Source organism: Carcharodon carcharias, chromosome 18, assembly GCF_017639515.1.
Source record: "Carcharodon carcharias isolate sCarCar2 chromosome 18, sCarCar2.pri, whole genome shotgun sequence".
NCBI classification, from domain to species: domain Eukaryota; kingdom Metazoa; phylum Chordata; class Chondrichthyes; order Lamniformes; family Lamnidae; genus Carcharodon; species Carcharodon carcharias.
In genome coordinates this window covers 35568885-35584951 of record NC_054484.1, presented here as the reverse complement: position 1 = coordinate 35584951, position 16067 = coordinate 35568885, and the positions used below count along the sequence as shown (strand labels likewise).

Sequence of the window (16067 nt, the reverse complement as noted above, 5' to 3'; positions counted from 1 at the left end):
TGCGATGCCGAAGATAGTTATGGTCTCTGTAGAGACTGATAACTTTTCAAGAGGAATTCAAACTTTCAGTTAACAGCTGAAAGAAAAATACATGAAGATTTCAAGTTTTAAAGTATTTACACTTACAAATGACTTAAAACACTATTAACTAAACACTATTTCATGGGCAACTTATACTTAAAACTATAGAAATAAAGGGTTCCTTTTTACTGATCACACAACACACTCACTACGGAATTACAGTTCTTATTGCAAGCACTTCACTATGCTGTCAGCTTCCAATGGGTTACTTCCTTTTTACTTTCCCAGCTGGTAACCTCTAACCCCAGAACTACCTTTTCACTGTGATAGTTACACTGTAGATTTTTTCCTCTAGTTCTAAGCCAGGCAGATCCCCCAGCTTCCTTTAATTCTTCATGACTCAGTCTTCAATCTGAGCATGAGCTGCAACCCACTTTCTGCATCCTGAACAATAGGCAGCATTTTCTCTATATAACATGCAGGCCTGGCTTTTTCTATCTCTAGCTGTCTACTTTTCAGCTGGCTTCTACCTCTCAGCTGGCTATAGACCAGATAAGGCAAAACTGCAAACCTACCATGTCTGTAATATTCATGGATTTATAGGGAAGCCTGTAACCTGATCTCAAAAATGGCTTCCTCCATTCTCTTGTCCATGGCAACAGGAAACACATTAACTTTTTATCTAAGTAGAAATGCTAATCAGTTATCTTTGATCCCAACTACCTTTCATCTTAGAAGTAAAGAGATGGGTTACAGCATAACTGTTTACAGCTTGACACCTATAACATCTGTCTGGCACTTTGGGTGACTTATGGCCTACTCATTATAGACTCAAAAACTGCCGTCATTGTCTCCACATGTAAATACCTTGCACATTGCCTTCAACAAAATAATCCAAGTTTTCTTTTGATCTCTGATAATTAAACCATCTAGGCTTAATGTCTGACAGATGCCAGCAATGACCACATTTTTCCCCCAAAAAATAATAATTGTATAAACCAAAGGATGCAGTCCTAAAACATCATAATCTTATAAACCTCATCATTGTAAAAAGATACATCCTAATTTTGCAAAAGTGGTATATCTAGGCCATTTATTTTTAAAGTCTTCCATGGTACCATATTGTCAGTTTTTTTGACTGGAGGAGGCAACAATGTAGTCGAGAACAAGACCTTAAACATGACAGAGTGGTATATAGTCACCTGACCCACAGAGCCTTGAAAGGAGCAATGTCCTGAAGTGATTTCCTCCCTGCTCATTTGGATGATGGCAAGATTAAATTTGTACATAAAGGTTGCAATGGCATCCCTTTGGAAGGCCTAGATGTGAGACTGGGGTGTCAAAGGAGAGATGGAATGCCTCTGGGTGCAGTTGGACCTGGTTGGCATGCTTTCACTGGTCTTCCTATTTTCAGAAAAAAGGTGGTGTCATGACAGTGTTATAATTTTTGAATGAAATTATTTTTAAGGTTACCCTTTTAAAAAAGACTGAATCAAAATGGATTCTGATGAGCACATGACTTTTCTTGTGGGTAACAATTCATTATTGACCAAGATAGTCACAGGGACACATGCAAACATACTACCTCTGCGAATTCTAAAATACGTGTACCCACAGAAGTGGATGCCATGGCAAAACCATGGCAAAAAGTGCGAGTACCTGCACTCCTGGTGTCACAGATATTCTACATCAAGGAAACAAATGCCCAGTGATTGCAGATCTACTGGCGTCTCGAGATCTCACATTGGTAACAATCCATCGAATCAGTCAGATATCACAAGGCAGATCAACCTCAGAAGTTACCCCTGTCACTTCAGTTCAGGCCCAAGGAGAGAAATCATGGACCCTGTTACTTTTCCTGTTTCTGGGCCCCTTATTCCACCCATCTTCCACCCTCCCCTTCAATCATGCATAATATTTTTCCCCTTTCAAGATCTACCAATAAATTTGCCAAACGATCACGGAAAAGTCCTAATAAAATGATAACGCCCATTGTTGCTTCCAGTTACAAATATCATCAGATTATATATGCAGCATGCATCATTAATATTAAGAGCAGCAATGATGTAATGCAGTGTTAGCTTGTGTGCACCCTATGGATGATCCCACCATGACTATTAAACAAACCGGAGAGTATAAATTTCACTAACAGCATCGTGCAATATTGTTAGGAAAATATCCCATTAATTAGTTATAACGCTGTGCAGACAATAACAGTGATTTTGGTGACTGCCTAAGCCCTCATTAACATATTCTGCACATTGCATCATATGTACTTAGTGACAGCAAATTTATATTTAGGGGAAAGATTCAATATTTGCAACCCAGATAAACCGCATGAGATCTCTTCCATTCTGTAGAAGAAATGTGCATGATATTATTCAACATAATTATGTCGTACAAGGGTTGTAATTGGATTCTATTTCACCAGTAATCTCTCAGGGTAGAAAGATCAAATGACTCCTGAGCAACAGAATTGATTGATTGAACAACATAGGTTTTCACTGTCAGTGAGAAGCATTGGAGTCCTTGGGTGTCTCTATGCGACACAACTTTTAAAAGGCCAGAGGACAAAGACTGGTTCACAGTTGTATCTGCTGATCAACTTTGTTGATTGTTGCTTCTCACTATATAATATGTTTTCAATATCTACGATGCAATGCAACTTTATCACAATATTTCAGAACCTGAAAAAGCTCTTATAAAGCACCAAGATAGGGTGGGATAATAGGTAAATAGACAAAAAAACAAAATTGAAGCCAGTGGGAAAGTCTCTTGAGATTCATATGCAGGATAAAACAAGATACTGATTCACTGTGCCCATTATGCTCTCCTGTCCTGGCAATTTCACCCCACAAAAACAGTAAATTTGTATTAGTAACAAAACAAACAGCCATGATCCAACCTTTGTTTGCAAGATAATTATGGGTGACAAAGGCCATCTAGCCCAGCTCATTTCACCTCATCCATTCAGAATGATATATGAGCATGCATATTATGCGCCCTGATAGCTAGAATTCTTCTTTAGAAATATAAAGAGTCTTTGTGAAGTCCTGGGAGTATAGGGTTGGGGGTGTGCATTTGTGCTTTTTTAGAGATAATATGTCTCTGCTGTTTGTCTGAAGGTTAGAAATTCCTCTGGTATGAGTCATGGCTAGTCAGTGTAAAGCCTTGTCCATTTTTAAAATAAAAATAATAATTTTATAAAGTAGTCAGGCTGATATGAATATATTATATATATATATTTATTTATTTCTTCCTGTCTCCTCGATGGGACCTAATTGTGTTTAGTTATATGCAAGCGGTGGACATTAACTGGAATTTTACTTGAGCACGTATAAAGAGACACTTTATTTATTCTTTCATGGGATATGGGTGTTGCTGGCTAGGTCAGCATTTCTTGCCCATCCTTAATTGCCTTTGTGAAGGTGGTGGTGAGCTGACTTCTTAAACCACAGCAGTCCATCTGGTGTAGGTTCAGCCACAGTCCTGTTAGAAAGGGAATTCCAGGATTTTAACCCATCAACAGTGAAAGAACAGCGATATAGCTCCAAGTCAGATAGAGTATGGCTTGATGGGGAACTTGCAGATGTGGTGTTCCCATACATCTGCTGCACTTACCCTTCTAGCAGGTTTGGAAGGTGCTGTCGAAGGAGCCTTGATGAATTGCTACATGCGTTTTGTAGATGGTACACATTGCTGCCTCTGTACATTGATGGGAATGAATGTTTATGGTGGTGAATGGGGTGCCAATCAAGCGGGCTGCTTTGTTCTGGTTGATGTCAAGCTTTTTGAGTGGTGTTGAAGCTGCACTCATCCAGGCAAATGGAGAAAATTCCATCACACTCCTGATTTGTGCCTTGTAGATGTTGGACAGGCTTTGGAGAGTCAGGAGGTGACTCACTCGCTACAGAGATCCCAGCCTCTGATTTACACTTGTAGCCACAGTATTTATTTGGCTGGCCCAGTCAGTTTCTGGTCAATGGTCACCCCCAGAATGTTGATAAGGGGTATTCAGCGATGGTATTGCCATTGAATATCAGGGGGGGATGATTAGATTCTCTCTTGTTAGGGATGGTCATTACCTGGCACTTGTGTGGCACACTTGTTGCTTGCCACTTATCAGCCCAAGCCTGACTGTTGCCAGGACTTGCTGCATATGGACACACTCTACTTCAGTATCTGAGAAATCATGAATGGTGGTGAACATCTTGCATTGATCAGCGAACATCCCCACTCCTGACCTTATGATGGAGGGAAGATCATTGATGGAGCAGGTGAAGATGGTTGTGCCAAGGACACTCCCTGAGGAACTCCTGCAGCAATGCCCTGGAGCCAAGATGATTCACCTCCATCTGCCACCTTCTCAAAGGCAATTAGGGATAGGCAATAAATTCTGGCCAGCAATGCACACGTCTCATGATTCCAACCAGTGGAGAGTTTTCCCCCGATTTCCATTGACACCAGTTTTGTTAGAGCTCCTAGATGCCACACTCGGTCAAATATTGCCTATGTGTCAAGGCCGGCCACTCTCACCTCCCCTCTTGTGTTCAGCACTTTTGTCCATGTTTGCACCGAGGCTGTAATGAGGTCAGGAGACAAAAGGCCCTGGTGGAACCCAAACTGAGCATCAGTGATCAGATTATTGCTCACTTATTTAAACTGTGGGGTGGTTGAGTTAGGAGGTGTATGCTTGTAATGTTTATTTGCTCCAGTAGTATTCTTCACCACCTGGTTGTCCAGCGTTTAAGCAACTTCGGTCTGAGATTTAAAAAATTATTCCAACAGGAAATATTTATGCAAGATTATGTCACTGTTTCTGATTGCTCCCAACTCTATTAACTCAGTCACAACAGAAACAGTCTCTTCTGGAATTGAGATTTGCAACCTTGTGTGCAATTTGAATCAGATAGCGTGACACAGTTTGAACATTTAGCCTCATTGTATGATGTTTTGCAACCAATACCCTGTCCAGTTTGAAAGGCAAATAGTAGATCCTATTGCTAAAACTAAAGCTAATAGTTAACTTTGTGTAAAATGAGATCAAAACAAAAATGATGGCAAAGAATACAGTAAGAATACTAATACTGTTCTAAAGGGCCCATCAAGATACTCAACACTACCTCCTCCTAAGCAGCAACCCAAATGCCCCATCCTACTCTATTGATGACTTTCCTTTCTAATCACAGTATCACAGAACCTTAATGGCATGGAGGGATGCCATTCGGCCCATCATGTCTGCACTGGCTCTCCAAATGAGCATTATGACCTAGTGCCATTGCCCTGCCTTTTCCCTGTACCATTGTACGTTGTTTCTATTCAAATAATCATCTAATGTCCTCTTGAATGCTTTGATTAAGCCTGCCTCCACCACACCTCCAGGCAGTGCACTCCAGACCCGAACCACTTGTTGTGTGAAGAAGTTTTTTCTCACATCACACTTGCTTCGTTTGCAAATCATTTTAAATCTGTGCCATCTTGTTCTTGATCCTTTTACAAGTGGGAACAGCTTCTCCCTATCTACCCTGTCCAGCCCCCTGGTGATTTTGAACATCCCTATTAAGTCTCCTGTTGGCCTCCTTCTCTCCAAGGAAAACAGTCCCATCCTCTCCAATCTATCCTCGTAGCTATATTTCTTTATTCCGGGAATTATTCTCATGAATTTCCTCTGTACCCTGTCCAATGCCTTCAGATCCTTCCTATAATATGGTGCCCAGAACTGTACACAATATTCCAGCTGAGATCTAACTTATACAAATTCAACATGACTTCCCTGCTCTTGTACTCTATGCCCCTATTAATAAAGCCCAGGATACTATTTGTTTTATTAACTGCTCCCTCCACCTGTCCTGCCATCTTCAATGATCTATGCACATATGCACCCAAGTTTTTCTGTTCCTGCACCTCCTTCAAAATATTTTATATTGCCTGTCCATGTTCTTCCTACCAAAACGCATCACCTTACACTTCTTCGCACTGAACTTTATCTGCCCACTCCACCAACTTATCTATGACCTCTTGAAGTTCCACACCGTCCTCCTTGCAGTTTACAACACTCCCAAGCTCCGTATCATCCACAAGCTTTGAAATTGTCCTCTGCACACCAAGGTCTGGATCAATAATATGTATCAGGAAAAGCAAGGGTCCCAATGTCGAGCCCTGGGGAACTCCACTACAAACCTTCTGCTAGGAGCTAATTTTGCCAATCAATCTCTTCCTCATCAACTCACCCTTCCCAGTACTGACCCTGTGGACTTTGCAACAGCTCAGTTATCCATCCCGTCTCTGCATCTCACTCTAGAATGCCTGTTCACTTATGAATAAAGCTCTCACCGTCTATGTGCTCGATGTGAATGATCACATCATCATTGTGGCCTTGGCAGAAACCTGGCTGAGGCATGAGAGTGCCTCCCTGCTTGATTGTAGCTTCTATTGCTTTCCTCATCCAGACCATTGTGCTGGTGGAGTGGCTTTTATTACTACCTCACAGCTTACCTGCCCGCCCATTCCTTAATAAAGCCCAGGATACTATGTTTTATTAACTGCTCCCTCCACCTGTCCTGCCATTTTCAATGATCTATGCACATATATACCCAGGTCTTTCTGCTCCTGCACCCCCTTCAACATTTCACCCCTTATTTTCTATTGTCTGTCCATGTTCTTCCTACCAAAATGCATCATCTCACACTTCTCCGCATTGAACTTTATCTGCCCACTCCACCAACTTATCTATGTCCTCTTGAAGTTCCACACCGTCCTCCTTGCAGTTCACAACACTCCCAAGCTTCGTATCATCCACAAGCTTTGAAAGCCCCCTGCACACCAAGGTCTGGATCAGTAATATGTATCCTTCTTTTGAGCACCTGACTTTGTTCCGACCCCCTTGCCTCTCATTTGAAATCCTTGTTCTCTACTGCTTACTCAGGTACTATAAATACTTGCTCATCAAAGTACCTTCACTGCTTTTTGCTCTCAGTCTCTGCACTGTGAGACTTCTCCTCCTTGGTGATTTCAACTTCCTTCATACTCCCTCTTCTGAGTTCGCTGCCCTCTTTTCATTACTTAATTTATTTCGCTATTTAAACTCCCTAACCTATGATCACGGTCACCCCTTGACCTAACTATATCATGTTTCGCTACTCCCATCATGTTAGTCGATGATAAGGCCATCTCTGATCTCTTCCTTTTGTCATTCATTCTCCTCCTACCTTTCCCTTCCCTTTATCCAATCCTACATGTTTTTATGTCTTCCCTGTGAAAGAAAGCATCTCTCCCAAATCAGTTACAAATGCCTACTGTCTAGGCTTTGGCCTTCCATTTACCAATATCTCTGCAGCTACTGATTTGTTTGACCACACCCTTATATTCACTTTTTGATGCCTTTGTTCCCATTAAAACCACCAAAACCACCACTCTTTCTCACCCTTGCTGTTCCACCCCCGCCCCCCCCCACCCCACCCCCTGTATGGCCCTCATCTCCTCTTCCTTATATCCAAGGCCAGTGGTTGATATAGAAGCTATTTCAGTGATCACAATTCGTTTGGATAGGTGGTTAAGCGAATGGAATTTGAAGGGATATAGGTATAAACTGGGTAGGTCTGATGAGAACTATTTGTCTGCATGGATGGTAAATGTTGATTGGGCCAAATGGTGTATATCTGTGTTTTAGTTTCACATATTTCTACATTTCATCCAGCTATGTAATACAGCAGTTCATGATTCAAATTTTGACTGGAGGTGACTTTTACAGTCTCTCAGTTTCTGTCACAGAAGTTATGTGCATTCTATTCTAAATCTTGTGTTGAACTTTGGGGTGAACAGAGTTTACCCTGACCTCAAAGATATCTGCCCACAAAGACTTAGCAATCTCCATGGCATGGATTTCTCCTATCCAGATGGGAAATGACCTTCATCAATATTACTTCCACCATTTATAATTTAAGGAAACAGACCAGGTCCTGAATTTTTATGGTGAAAGTGACATTCAGAAAAAAACTAATAAAACAAAAAAATTATGCATAAACCTAATTAGTGATGATTTAGCCAGAGTGATAATGGAGTGAATCCGACAGAGGAGTAGTGGCAGGATGGCAATGACTGGGCTGCTGTTGATTAAATAAGCCAAGATTTTCCACAGTGAACTGAATATTTCAACTCCAAGTGACTACACTTCAGGCTGGTTAGCCAAATTTAAAAGGCGTCATGGAATAAGAGAATTAAAAATGTATGTAGCCTCAGATCGTGAAACAGCTCAAAATTACATAGATAAGTTCGCCATGCTACTTGCTGATGAAAACCTTTCTGCTGAACAAATCTATAATGCCTATGAAACATTCCTATTTTAGGTTACATACCAAGGGAAACCTTAGCAACAGCTGATGAGAAGGCACCAACATGTGTATACAATGCAAAGGGTATGCTTACTGTACTTGATTTGTACTATTGTGGCTGAGACACACAGGTGTAAGCTGATGTGTATCAGAAAAAGCCAGCATTCAAGATGTTTCAAGGGGGTAAGAATATTTCCAGTTCATTTTTATGCCAACAAGAGACAATGGATAACCAGGCAAATTTGTTTGGGCTGGCCTAAGATGTGCTTTATTCCTGAGGCTCACATTCATTGTGAGTCAGTTGAGTTTGATGAAAATTGTAAAATATTGTTGTTGCTTGACAATTGCTCAGCGCACCCTGATGCTGAACTTGTGAAAGACTTGTTTGGCATATATTTACCCCTATATGTAACATCACCGATGCAGCCAATTGACTTAGGAATTTTAAGTTCCATGAAGCCTCAATATAGAGACAAATTTATGAGGCATATGCTTAGTGCTATGAACTGAGGTCTAGGGATAGGATTCCAGAAAGAATGTTCTGTGAGTGATGCCAGCTGGGCTGCTGTGTATGTGTGTAACTAAGTGACTAACGACACCATGACTAACGCTTGGCGCAACTTGCAGCCCGGCGCTATGTTTAATGATGATGGAGATGCTAATTTTGAAGGATTTGGTGTGTCTTATGGGAAGAAAATGAGTATTGTTGAAAAAAAGAGATTTTTTTGTTGAAGCTTTTTGTCTTGCACACTTCAGGACAATTCACAAGAATACCAATGTAAAGAAACAACAAATTTATACCGTATGGGAAGACAGTAGTTGGTGAGTGGACTCTGGTAGAGGTGTTGCCGTGGAGAATGCAGCAGTTGATGGTGACTGACAGTTAACTGCCAAGCATTGTTTGAAATATAAACCAGCAGCTTAACCCTAGTCAATGCATTGCACTGAGGAATGAATCAGTGAAATGCTGTCATTTATTTTGTTTAGTTGAAACAGGCGCATTGTGTGTACATGTTCTTTCTGTCTGCAAAGAACAGGGCCCTGTGTATTAACATATGTAGTTTTTAGTACATGCAAATACACTACACTGTGAGCTTGACTGGAAATCTTAAATTGGTTGTCAGCGCAATTCTTAGCACACGGGGATTATTTAGCAAATGTTGTCCAATCACAGAATCACATCAAATGTTGGACACTGTTTTGAGTTTTGCAAACATGGGCTGGTTGGTACAGTCTGTATCTTGCCCATTGCGAACAGCGATTAGGACATGCTGTTTGATACGATCCACCAGCCTTTCAGGTGAACGGCCTACATACTCAGCATAACACTAGCACAGAAATTCAAAAATCACATTACTCATTTGTATGATAAGTAGAATGTCTTTTTGATGGCAGCATCCTGTTAGTTCAACATTAGATGTGATTCTGTGATTGGACAACATTTGGGTGGGGGTGTGTGGGAAAGTGAGTGAAACTAAAACCTAAGTTTTTGATCTTCATATAAGAGAAGTTTGTGGAGAGACTGGGTATGGGGGTCAAGTTGAGAGGGAGACTGGGTATGGGGAGCTTGGGGAGACAAGATTGAGAGAGGAAAGCTTTACCACTTCACTAGAAGTGGCTACTGAAGCAGAGACTAGAATACCATTTAAAAGTGAATGAGGTAAGTATTTAAAAAGGGAATATAAAAGGATCTGTGGGCAAATGAGGTTAACATTGTATATACTATAGTTTCAATCATTCTATGAAAACTCTCATTTCATAGAATCTGAATCCAGGGAGTTACTTAGAAGTGTTGGTACAGAGCTAAGCTTTAGGACAGTGTGCTGTGTGAGAAGTGGCGGAAACACCAAGTCCACAGCTCATTTTATGATCTGCCAGTTTAGGTGGTCTGTGCTGGTTGGTTTTGATGTGTGAAGACCAAACGTGAATGGGCTCTGACTGAGGCTCTCAGTTCTAAATTGTTCGACTCTTAGACCAAACCAGACTGTAAAGAAATAGCAAATGAGATGGAGTCTATTTTAAAAATGGCAATGAATGGGCACTTTGTGCAGCGCAGGGGAATTTTTTCTGTTACTACAGGATGAATATCAGTAGGTTACAGGATTACTGCTGTCACACATAATTTATCAGGGTGCTATACCAATTATATATGGACCGTTGGTTATGAGAGGAGTCTGAGTGTTATCAATATTACTAGTTTTTGCAATTTTAGTGAGTTACTCTAGTTACCGGTGGAAGATCCCACCACCACTCATTTCCTGTCTGTGAATCCTTCCCATCCCTTTGGTTTCTTCTTTTACCCACCTATCATTTTCTCTCCTTTATCTGCTCTTGACTCACAGCTGTGGTGCAAAACCATGAGCAAAGATTCTCAACCATAGGTGACCCATCTTTTATAATTTAAATGCAGTGATATTTGTAGACATCATGTGGTCAAATCACAAAGAATACCACCAATCAGAGTTGACAACCCTACCCGGTGCTCTGCTTGATTTATCTCAATAGCCTAACACCATGTGCTACCAGTCAATATTCTGCCATCAGGGCCCTAATGGATAATACTTTGTTTTCTCTAATTTTATGACCTTATCCAAAATATACATCTTAGAGGAACACAAACATATAAAAACACTGACTACAAACTTAAAAATTACTTCACTGTCTGTAAAGTGTTTTGGGACTGAAGTCATAAAAGATACTGTATAAATGCAATTGAATTTTCGATAAAGATAGATTTTATGAATTTGTGTTTCTGGCAAGCATGTCAGAAATTTGGGTGGAGAACTCAATGGATCCAACAAGATTTTCAGTCCATTTGTGTCAAAACAAAATTATAGATTGGTTGGAATAATCGCACCAAAATACTTTTTGTATGGTTCATATGATGTGATAAACAAAGGATATCTAAACTACTTGTTGTTAGATGGAAGGTTAGTTAATTAGTTCATGAATACAACTGGTATTCTCCATTTAGTCGACAGTCAATGTTGTCCTTGCTGGAACGTTCATTGCCAGATAGTCACTGTAAAGTTACTAAAAATATTGGACAGACTTATTTTCACAGAAAATGGATGGACGCTTAAGATATGATCCTAAAATGGTATAAATCGAGCAATACCATTTAATAAAAACATATCTTTAGTTGCTTGAATTAGTTCCATCAATTGGGGAATTAAGTGTTTGGGGGGGATTTTTAACCTGCCAGATTGGGCGGGTGTCAGTGCATGAAGGGGGTTAAAACATCAAAACTCTGAACATGCAGACCACTGCATTTAACTGAAGCTTGTTGTCAACTGGTGGAAGACCCCATGATATAGAGTCTATTATTAATATATGTTAAAAGCCAATTGGCTGCATCTTGAGATATGGATTCTGGCTTTAGCTGCCAACACATGGGCTTTCTGGGCTTCCTGGAATCCACCAGGTTGAACAAGGAGAGTGGACAGTGGAGATTAATGGGGCTGAACAATTTTCAGGTTAGGAAACCTTTAAATATAGAGATTTGATAGCTTCTTTGCACAGATGAAAGGCTTTTGCTCACAGGACTTGTTCGAAGTGTGCTTTCACTACTTTGGAAATGATTTCCAAAACTTTGGAGGTCATTTCTGTTACATTGGAATTCTTTTTTGCCTTTGTTCTGCGCTTGTGGTCAGCCTTCTCAACAGCATGGGAGCCGCTTTGCAGCTCCACCTTGTGCCTCCGATGAGAAGCAGCAGCAAAAGCGGAAGCAGTTTCCTCCACCTGCCTCTCCAGAGAATAGAGGGGATAGGTGCACCGCTTCAGCCTGTAGGAGTCAATACCCCAAACATACGGTATACAGGCAGATGATTAGCTTTTTGGACACCACAAACAATGCCGCAAGTGGCTCAAAGGACAAAAAAAAACTGGAGCTAACACAATAATGTTGCCGAGGTGGAGGAGTTTCTGGAGAATGTGAGGCTGCAGTAGCAGACAAATGGTGGTCTTGTGTCTAAAAAGGCAGGTGACAACTTGTTCTTCGTTGACACAGGAGACGAAAGACAACATCTGCCCCATAATATAGGAAAATCAAAGCCGCTGTGATTTGACCTACAATGTAACTCTACATTCATGTGTCCGTAGCTGAAATCTTCTAGGTTTTGAAGCATTTGAGGGCCTCTCCAGAGACAGTTCCAGTGACACCTGAACAAGGACAGACCCTGTCAGCAGGACAGAAGGCAGCATTTGGACCTCTGACTGAGATGAAGTTTGAGAGAGTGTCAGGGCAAGAAAGATTGGGAGCACTTTGAGTAGAGTTCCAATTTCTGTCTCATGGCCCACCCACAGTTCCCTGCTAGCCAAGACTGGAGAGCCTTTTGCTGCACTTCAGCGAGGTGCTGAAAGGCCAAGGTGAGGCTTTCCTCCATCCAACTTAGTCTGGCAGACTCTGTAGGGCATTGGTCAGGGTCAGCATGCACTCGTTTGCCTACTGTACAGGTGGCCATTCTTTCCAAGAGGTGGATGTTAGCTCAAAGGTCTGAGATATCATGCCACTCATGGTGGAGATAGACTCCCCCAGTCTCTCACCAATTTGTGCAGTGCCTCTAGAAATGCTGACAGATATTACACATTTTCTGTTGCTGCTTTAGGCTCTTCATCGATGAACCCAACACTCTGCAGCTATATCCAGCTGAGCAGAGGTTAAAAGGGTCCTGTATGTTTCCAGTACATGCTGCTGTCCACTTGTGATGTGTGGACCACAATGTGACAATCCAGCTACCTTTTTGGAGACCCCCCCTGAAATGTGTATCTGAGCTGACAGAGGTTATATGTGAGTCATGTGACATTGCTCCCTCAGAGTGCTCGACCTTCCTGAAGAATCTTTGTCCTCATCCATCATCAAATACTGAGGGACACTTGCATGATGTGTGGGAGCCATGAATTAGAATCGACAAGGTGAGTGGGTTCTCAGTCAATGGGCACATCATTTAGTTTTTATTGCCTGCTGACATTGTCAGCATGAATGAGTGTTGTGTGCAGTATGGCTGTATGATATCTAATTCTGTCACCAGGTAGCTGGGAGACCCCCATCTCCCCATTGCTAATGGCCTGAAACGCTGCCCATTTCCTAATTACAATAACTAAATAAATGTAGGCATAATATTTACAATGGTTGGTGAACAGATTATTAATATGTAAGGAGGAGTTGAGCAGCCTTCCCCAAATGGGCAACAAATATTGAAAAAAGCCTTTAATTACAGGAATTGGTGCTTACACATTTTAAAAACAAACCATGCTATTAAGATGTTTTGTACACACTTTCGACATTTTCTATAAGAGAGCCAGTTCCTTGAGAACTGCATAGTTACATTCACCAATTGGAACAAAGAAAAAACACCTGAAAGAATTTAATGGCTCAATTTTAATGTGTGTGCTTTGGAGTGGTGCTTTTCCAGGTGAACCATCAAACAAATTCCCCTGCTCTGCCCCAACGCTGCCTTTGAAGCGTAGCTTGAGAATATGTTATGTCTAGCCTGAGTGAGACTGCCAATTTTTGCTAAATAACACGGAGTTAAGAGCATTGCACGCCTACTGAGAACTAGTACAATCATTTCAGACATTTTTTGAAGATTCTTACAGCTGGCTTAAAGAGGAGACTTCAGTCTAGTCTGAATTTTGCTGCAGTTGAGAGAAAGGTACACATGTGTCACCTGTTGTTTAGATACTTTTACTTGTTTAAATGTATTTATATCCAACGTGTAAAATGAAGATATTCTGATATGAGCTGTGGTGAAGTGTGAAACTAGAAAGAAATTATATTCAATTTAACGCAATGACCTGAAATGTGTATTGTGTGAATGTAGACTCATAGACATCTACAGCACAGAAGGAGGCCATTCAGCCCATCATGTCCGTGCCAGTCAACAAAGATCTGACTACACTAATCCCATTTTCCAGCGCTTGGCCCATAGCCTTGGAGGCTATGGCAACGCAAGTGAATATCTAAATACTTCTTAAATGTTAAGAGAGTTTCTGACTCAACCACCCTTTCAGGCAGTGAGTTCCAGACACCCACCACCCTCTGGGTGAAAAAAAATTCTCCTCATCTCCCCCTTTAGCCTTCTATCTCTTACCTTAAATCTATGCCCCCTGGTTATTGACCCCTCTACTAATGGAAAAAGTGCCTTCCTATCCACCCTATCTATGCCCCTCAATCTTATACACCTCCATCAGGTCCCCTTTCATCCTTTGTTGCTCCAAGGAAAACAACCCCAGCCTATCCAATCTTTCCTCATAGCTCAGACCCTCCAGCCCAGGCAGCATCCTGGTAAATCTTCTCTGCACCCTCTTCAGTGCAATCACATCCTTTCTATAATGTGACAACCAGAACTACAAGCGGTACTCCAGTAGTGGCCTAACCAATTCCAGCACTCCCTGCTCTTGCCTTTATTAGAGGGGGTATAGAATACAAGTATCCCACATACCTTCTTAACCACCTTATCTACCTGGCCTGCTAACTTCAGGGATCTGTGGATATGCACACCAAGGTCCCTCTGATCTTATTTTTATTTCTTATCCACTTATTTTTATTTTTATTTGAATTCATTTTTATTCATTGAAAATAGGATAAAAGATGGGGATAAAACAGTCGTTTTTCCCACCACTGTCCCCTCCCCCCACCCCACCCCCACAAGGGACATCTCTCACTTGTTTATGCTGTTCTTTCCAGAGCGCTTACCCTTGTCCTGCCATTATCACATTGTGCTCTCTGACCTTAATGCCACCAGCAGCACCTCCTTTAGCCAGTATCATTATCGTTAACACCCCTTCGTCCTTTTGCCCATGACATCTCTGGCAATCTCTCCTTTGCCTCCATCTGTCACTGGCCTCCTATCCAGCTTCACCTGCTTCACCCTCCCTTAAACAGTATAAATTTCATTACGTTTTTACTTCTCTTTAGCTCTGAAGAATAGTCATAAGGACTTAAAACGTTAACTCTTTTTTTAACTCCACAGATGCTGTTAGACCTGCTGAATTTTTCCAGCATTTTCCGTTTTTGTTCCCTCTGATCTTCAGCACCTTCCAGGGTCCTACCATTCATAGTGTAATCCCTTGCCTTGTTAGCCCTCCCCATTTCCTAGGTTGATGTTTTTAAATCAGACATTTAAGTTAACTGGCCAAACTTTTTATTGTTGTTTGTGAGAAATTCCTGTGTGAAAAATGTGGTAACTGTATTTCAGTGATTAAAGCACGTACCTAAAGAAAAATGTGATACTGAGCTACGTAAATCAAAAGCAAATGAAAGGTCAATGACCTGAAACATTAAAATAAAAGCAAAACACTGGATGCTGAAAATCTGAAATTACAAAAAAATTGTGAGGCATTACCTCACATTTTTCCGGGTTGAATTCCATTTGCCACTGCTCTACTTACCTGACCAGTGCATTGATATCCTGTTGCAGTTACTGCTATCCTCCTCACTATTTACTACCCCGCCAATTTTTGTGTCATCCACTAACTTCTTGATCATTTATTTACATCACAAACAGCAAGGACCCCAGCACTGAGCCCTGCGGAACCCCACTGGAAATAGGCTTCCAGTCACCCTCTGCTTCCTGCCTCTCAGCCAATTTTGGATCCCATGATCTCTTAGTTTCTTGACCAGTCTGCCATGAGGGACCTTATCAAAAGCCTTGCTAAAGTCCATGTAGACCACATCAAATGCATTACCCTCATTAACACAACTGGTACCTCCTC

The 16067-nt window shown here is 41.3% G+C and overlaps 1 protein-coding gene across 5 annotated transcripts in view; it reads left to right on the top strand.

Moving 5' to 3' along the window:
- The window catches only part of LOC121290334 (type 2 lactosamine alpha-2,3-sialyltransferase-like), a 112327-nt gene that overhangs the window by 37752 nt on the left and 58508 nt on the right, over positions 1 to 16067 (top strand). The gene's annotated exons all lie outside the window — the stretch shown is intronic.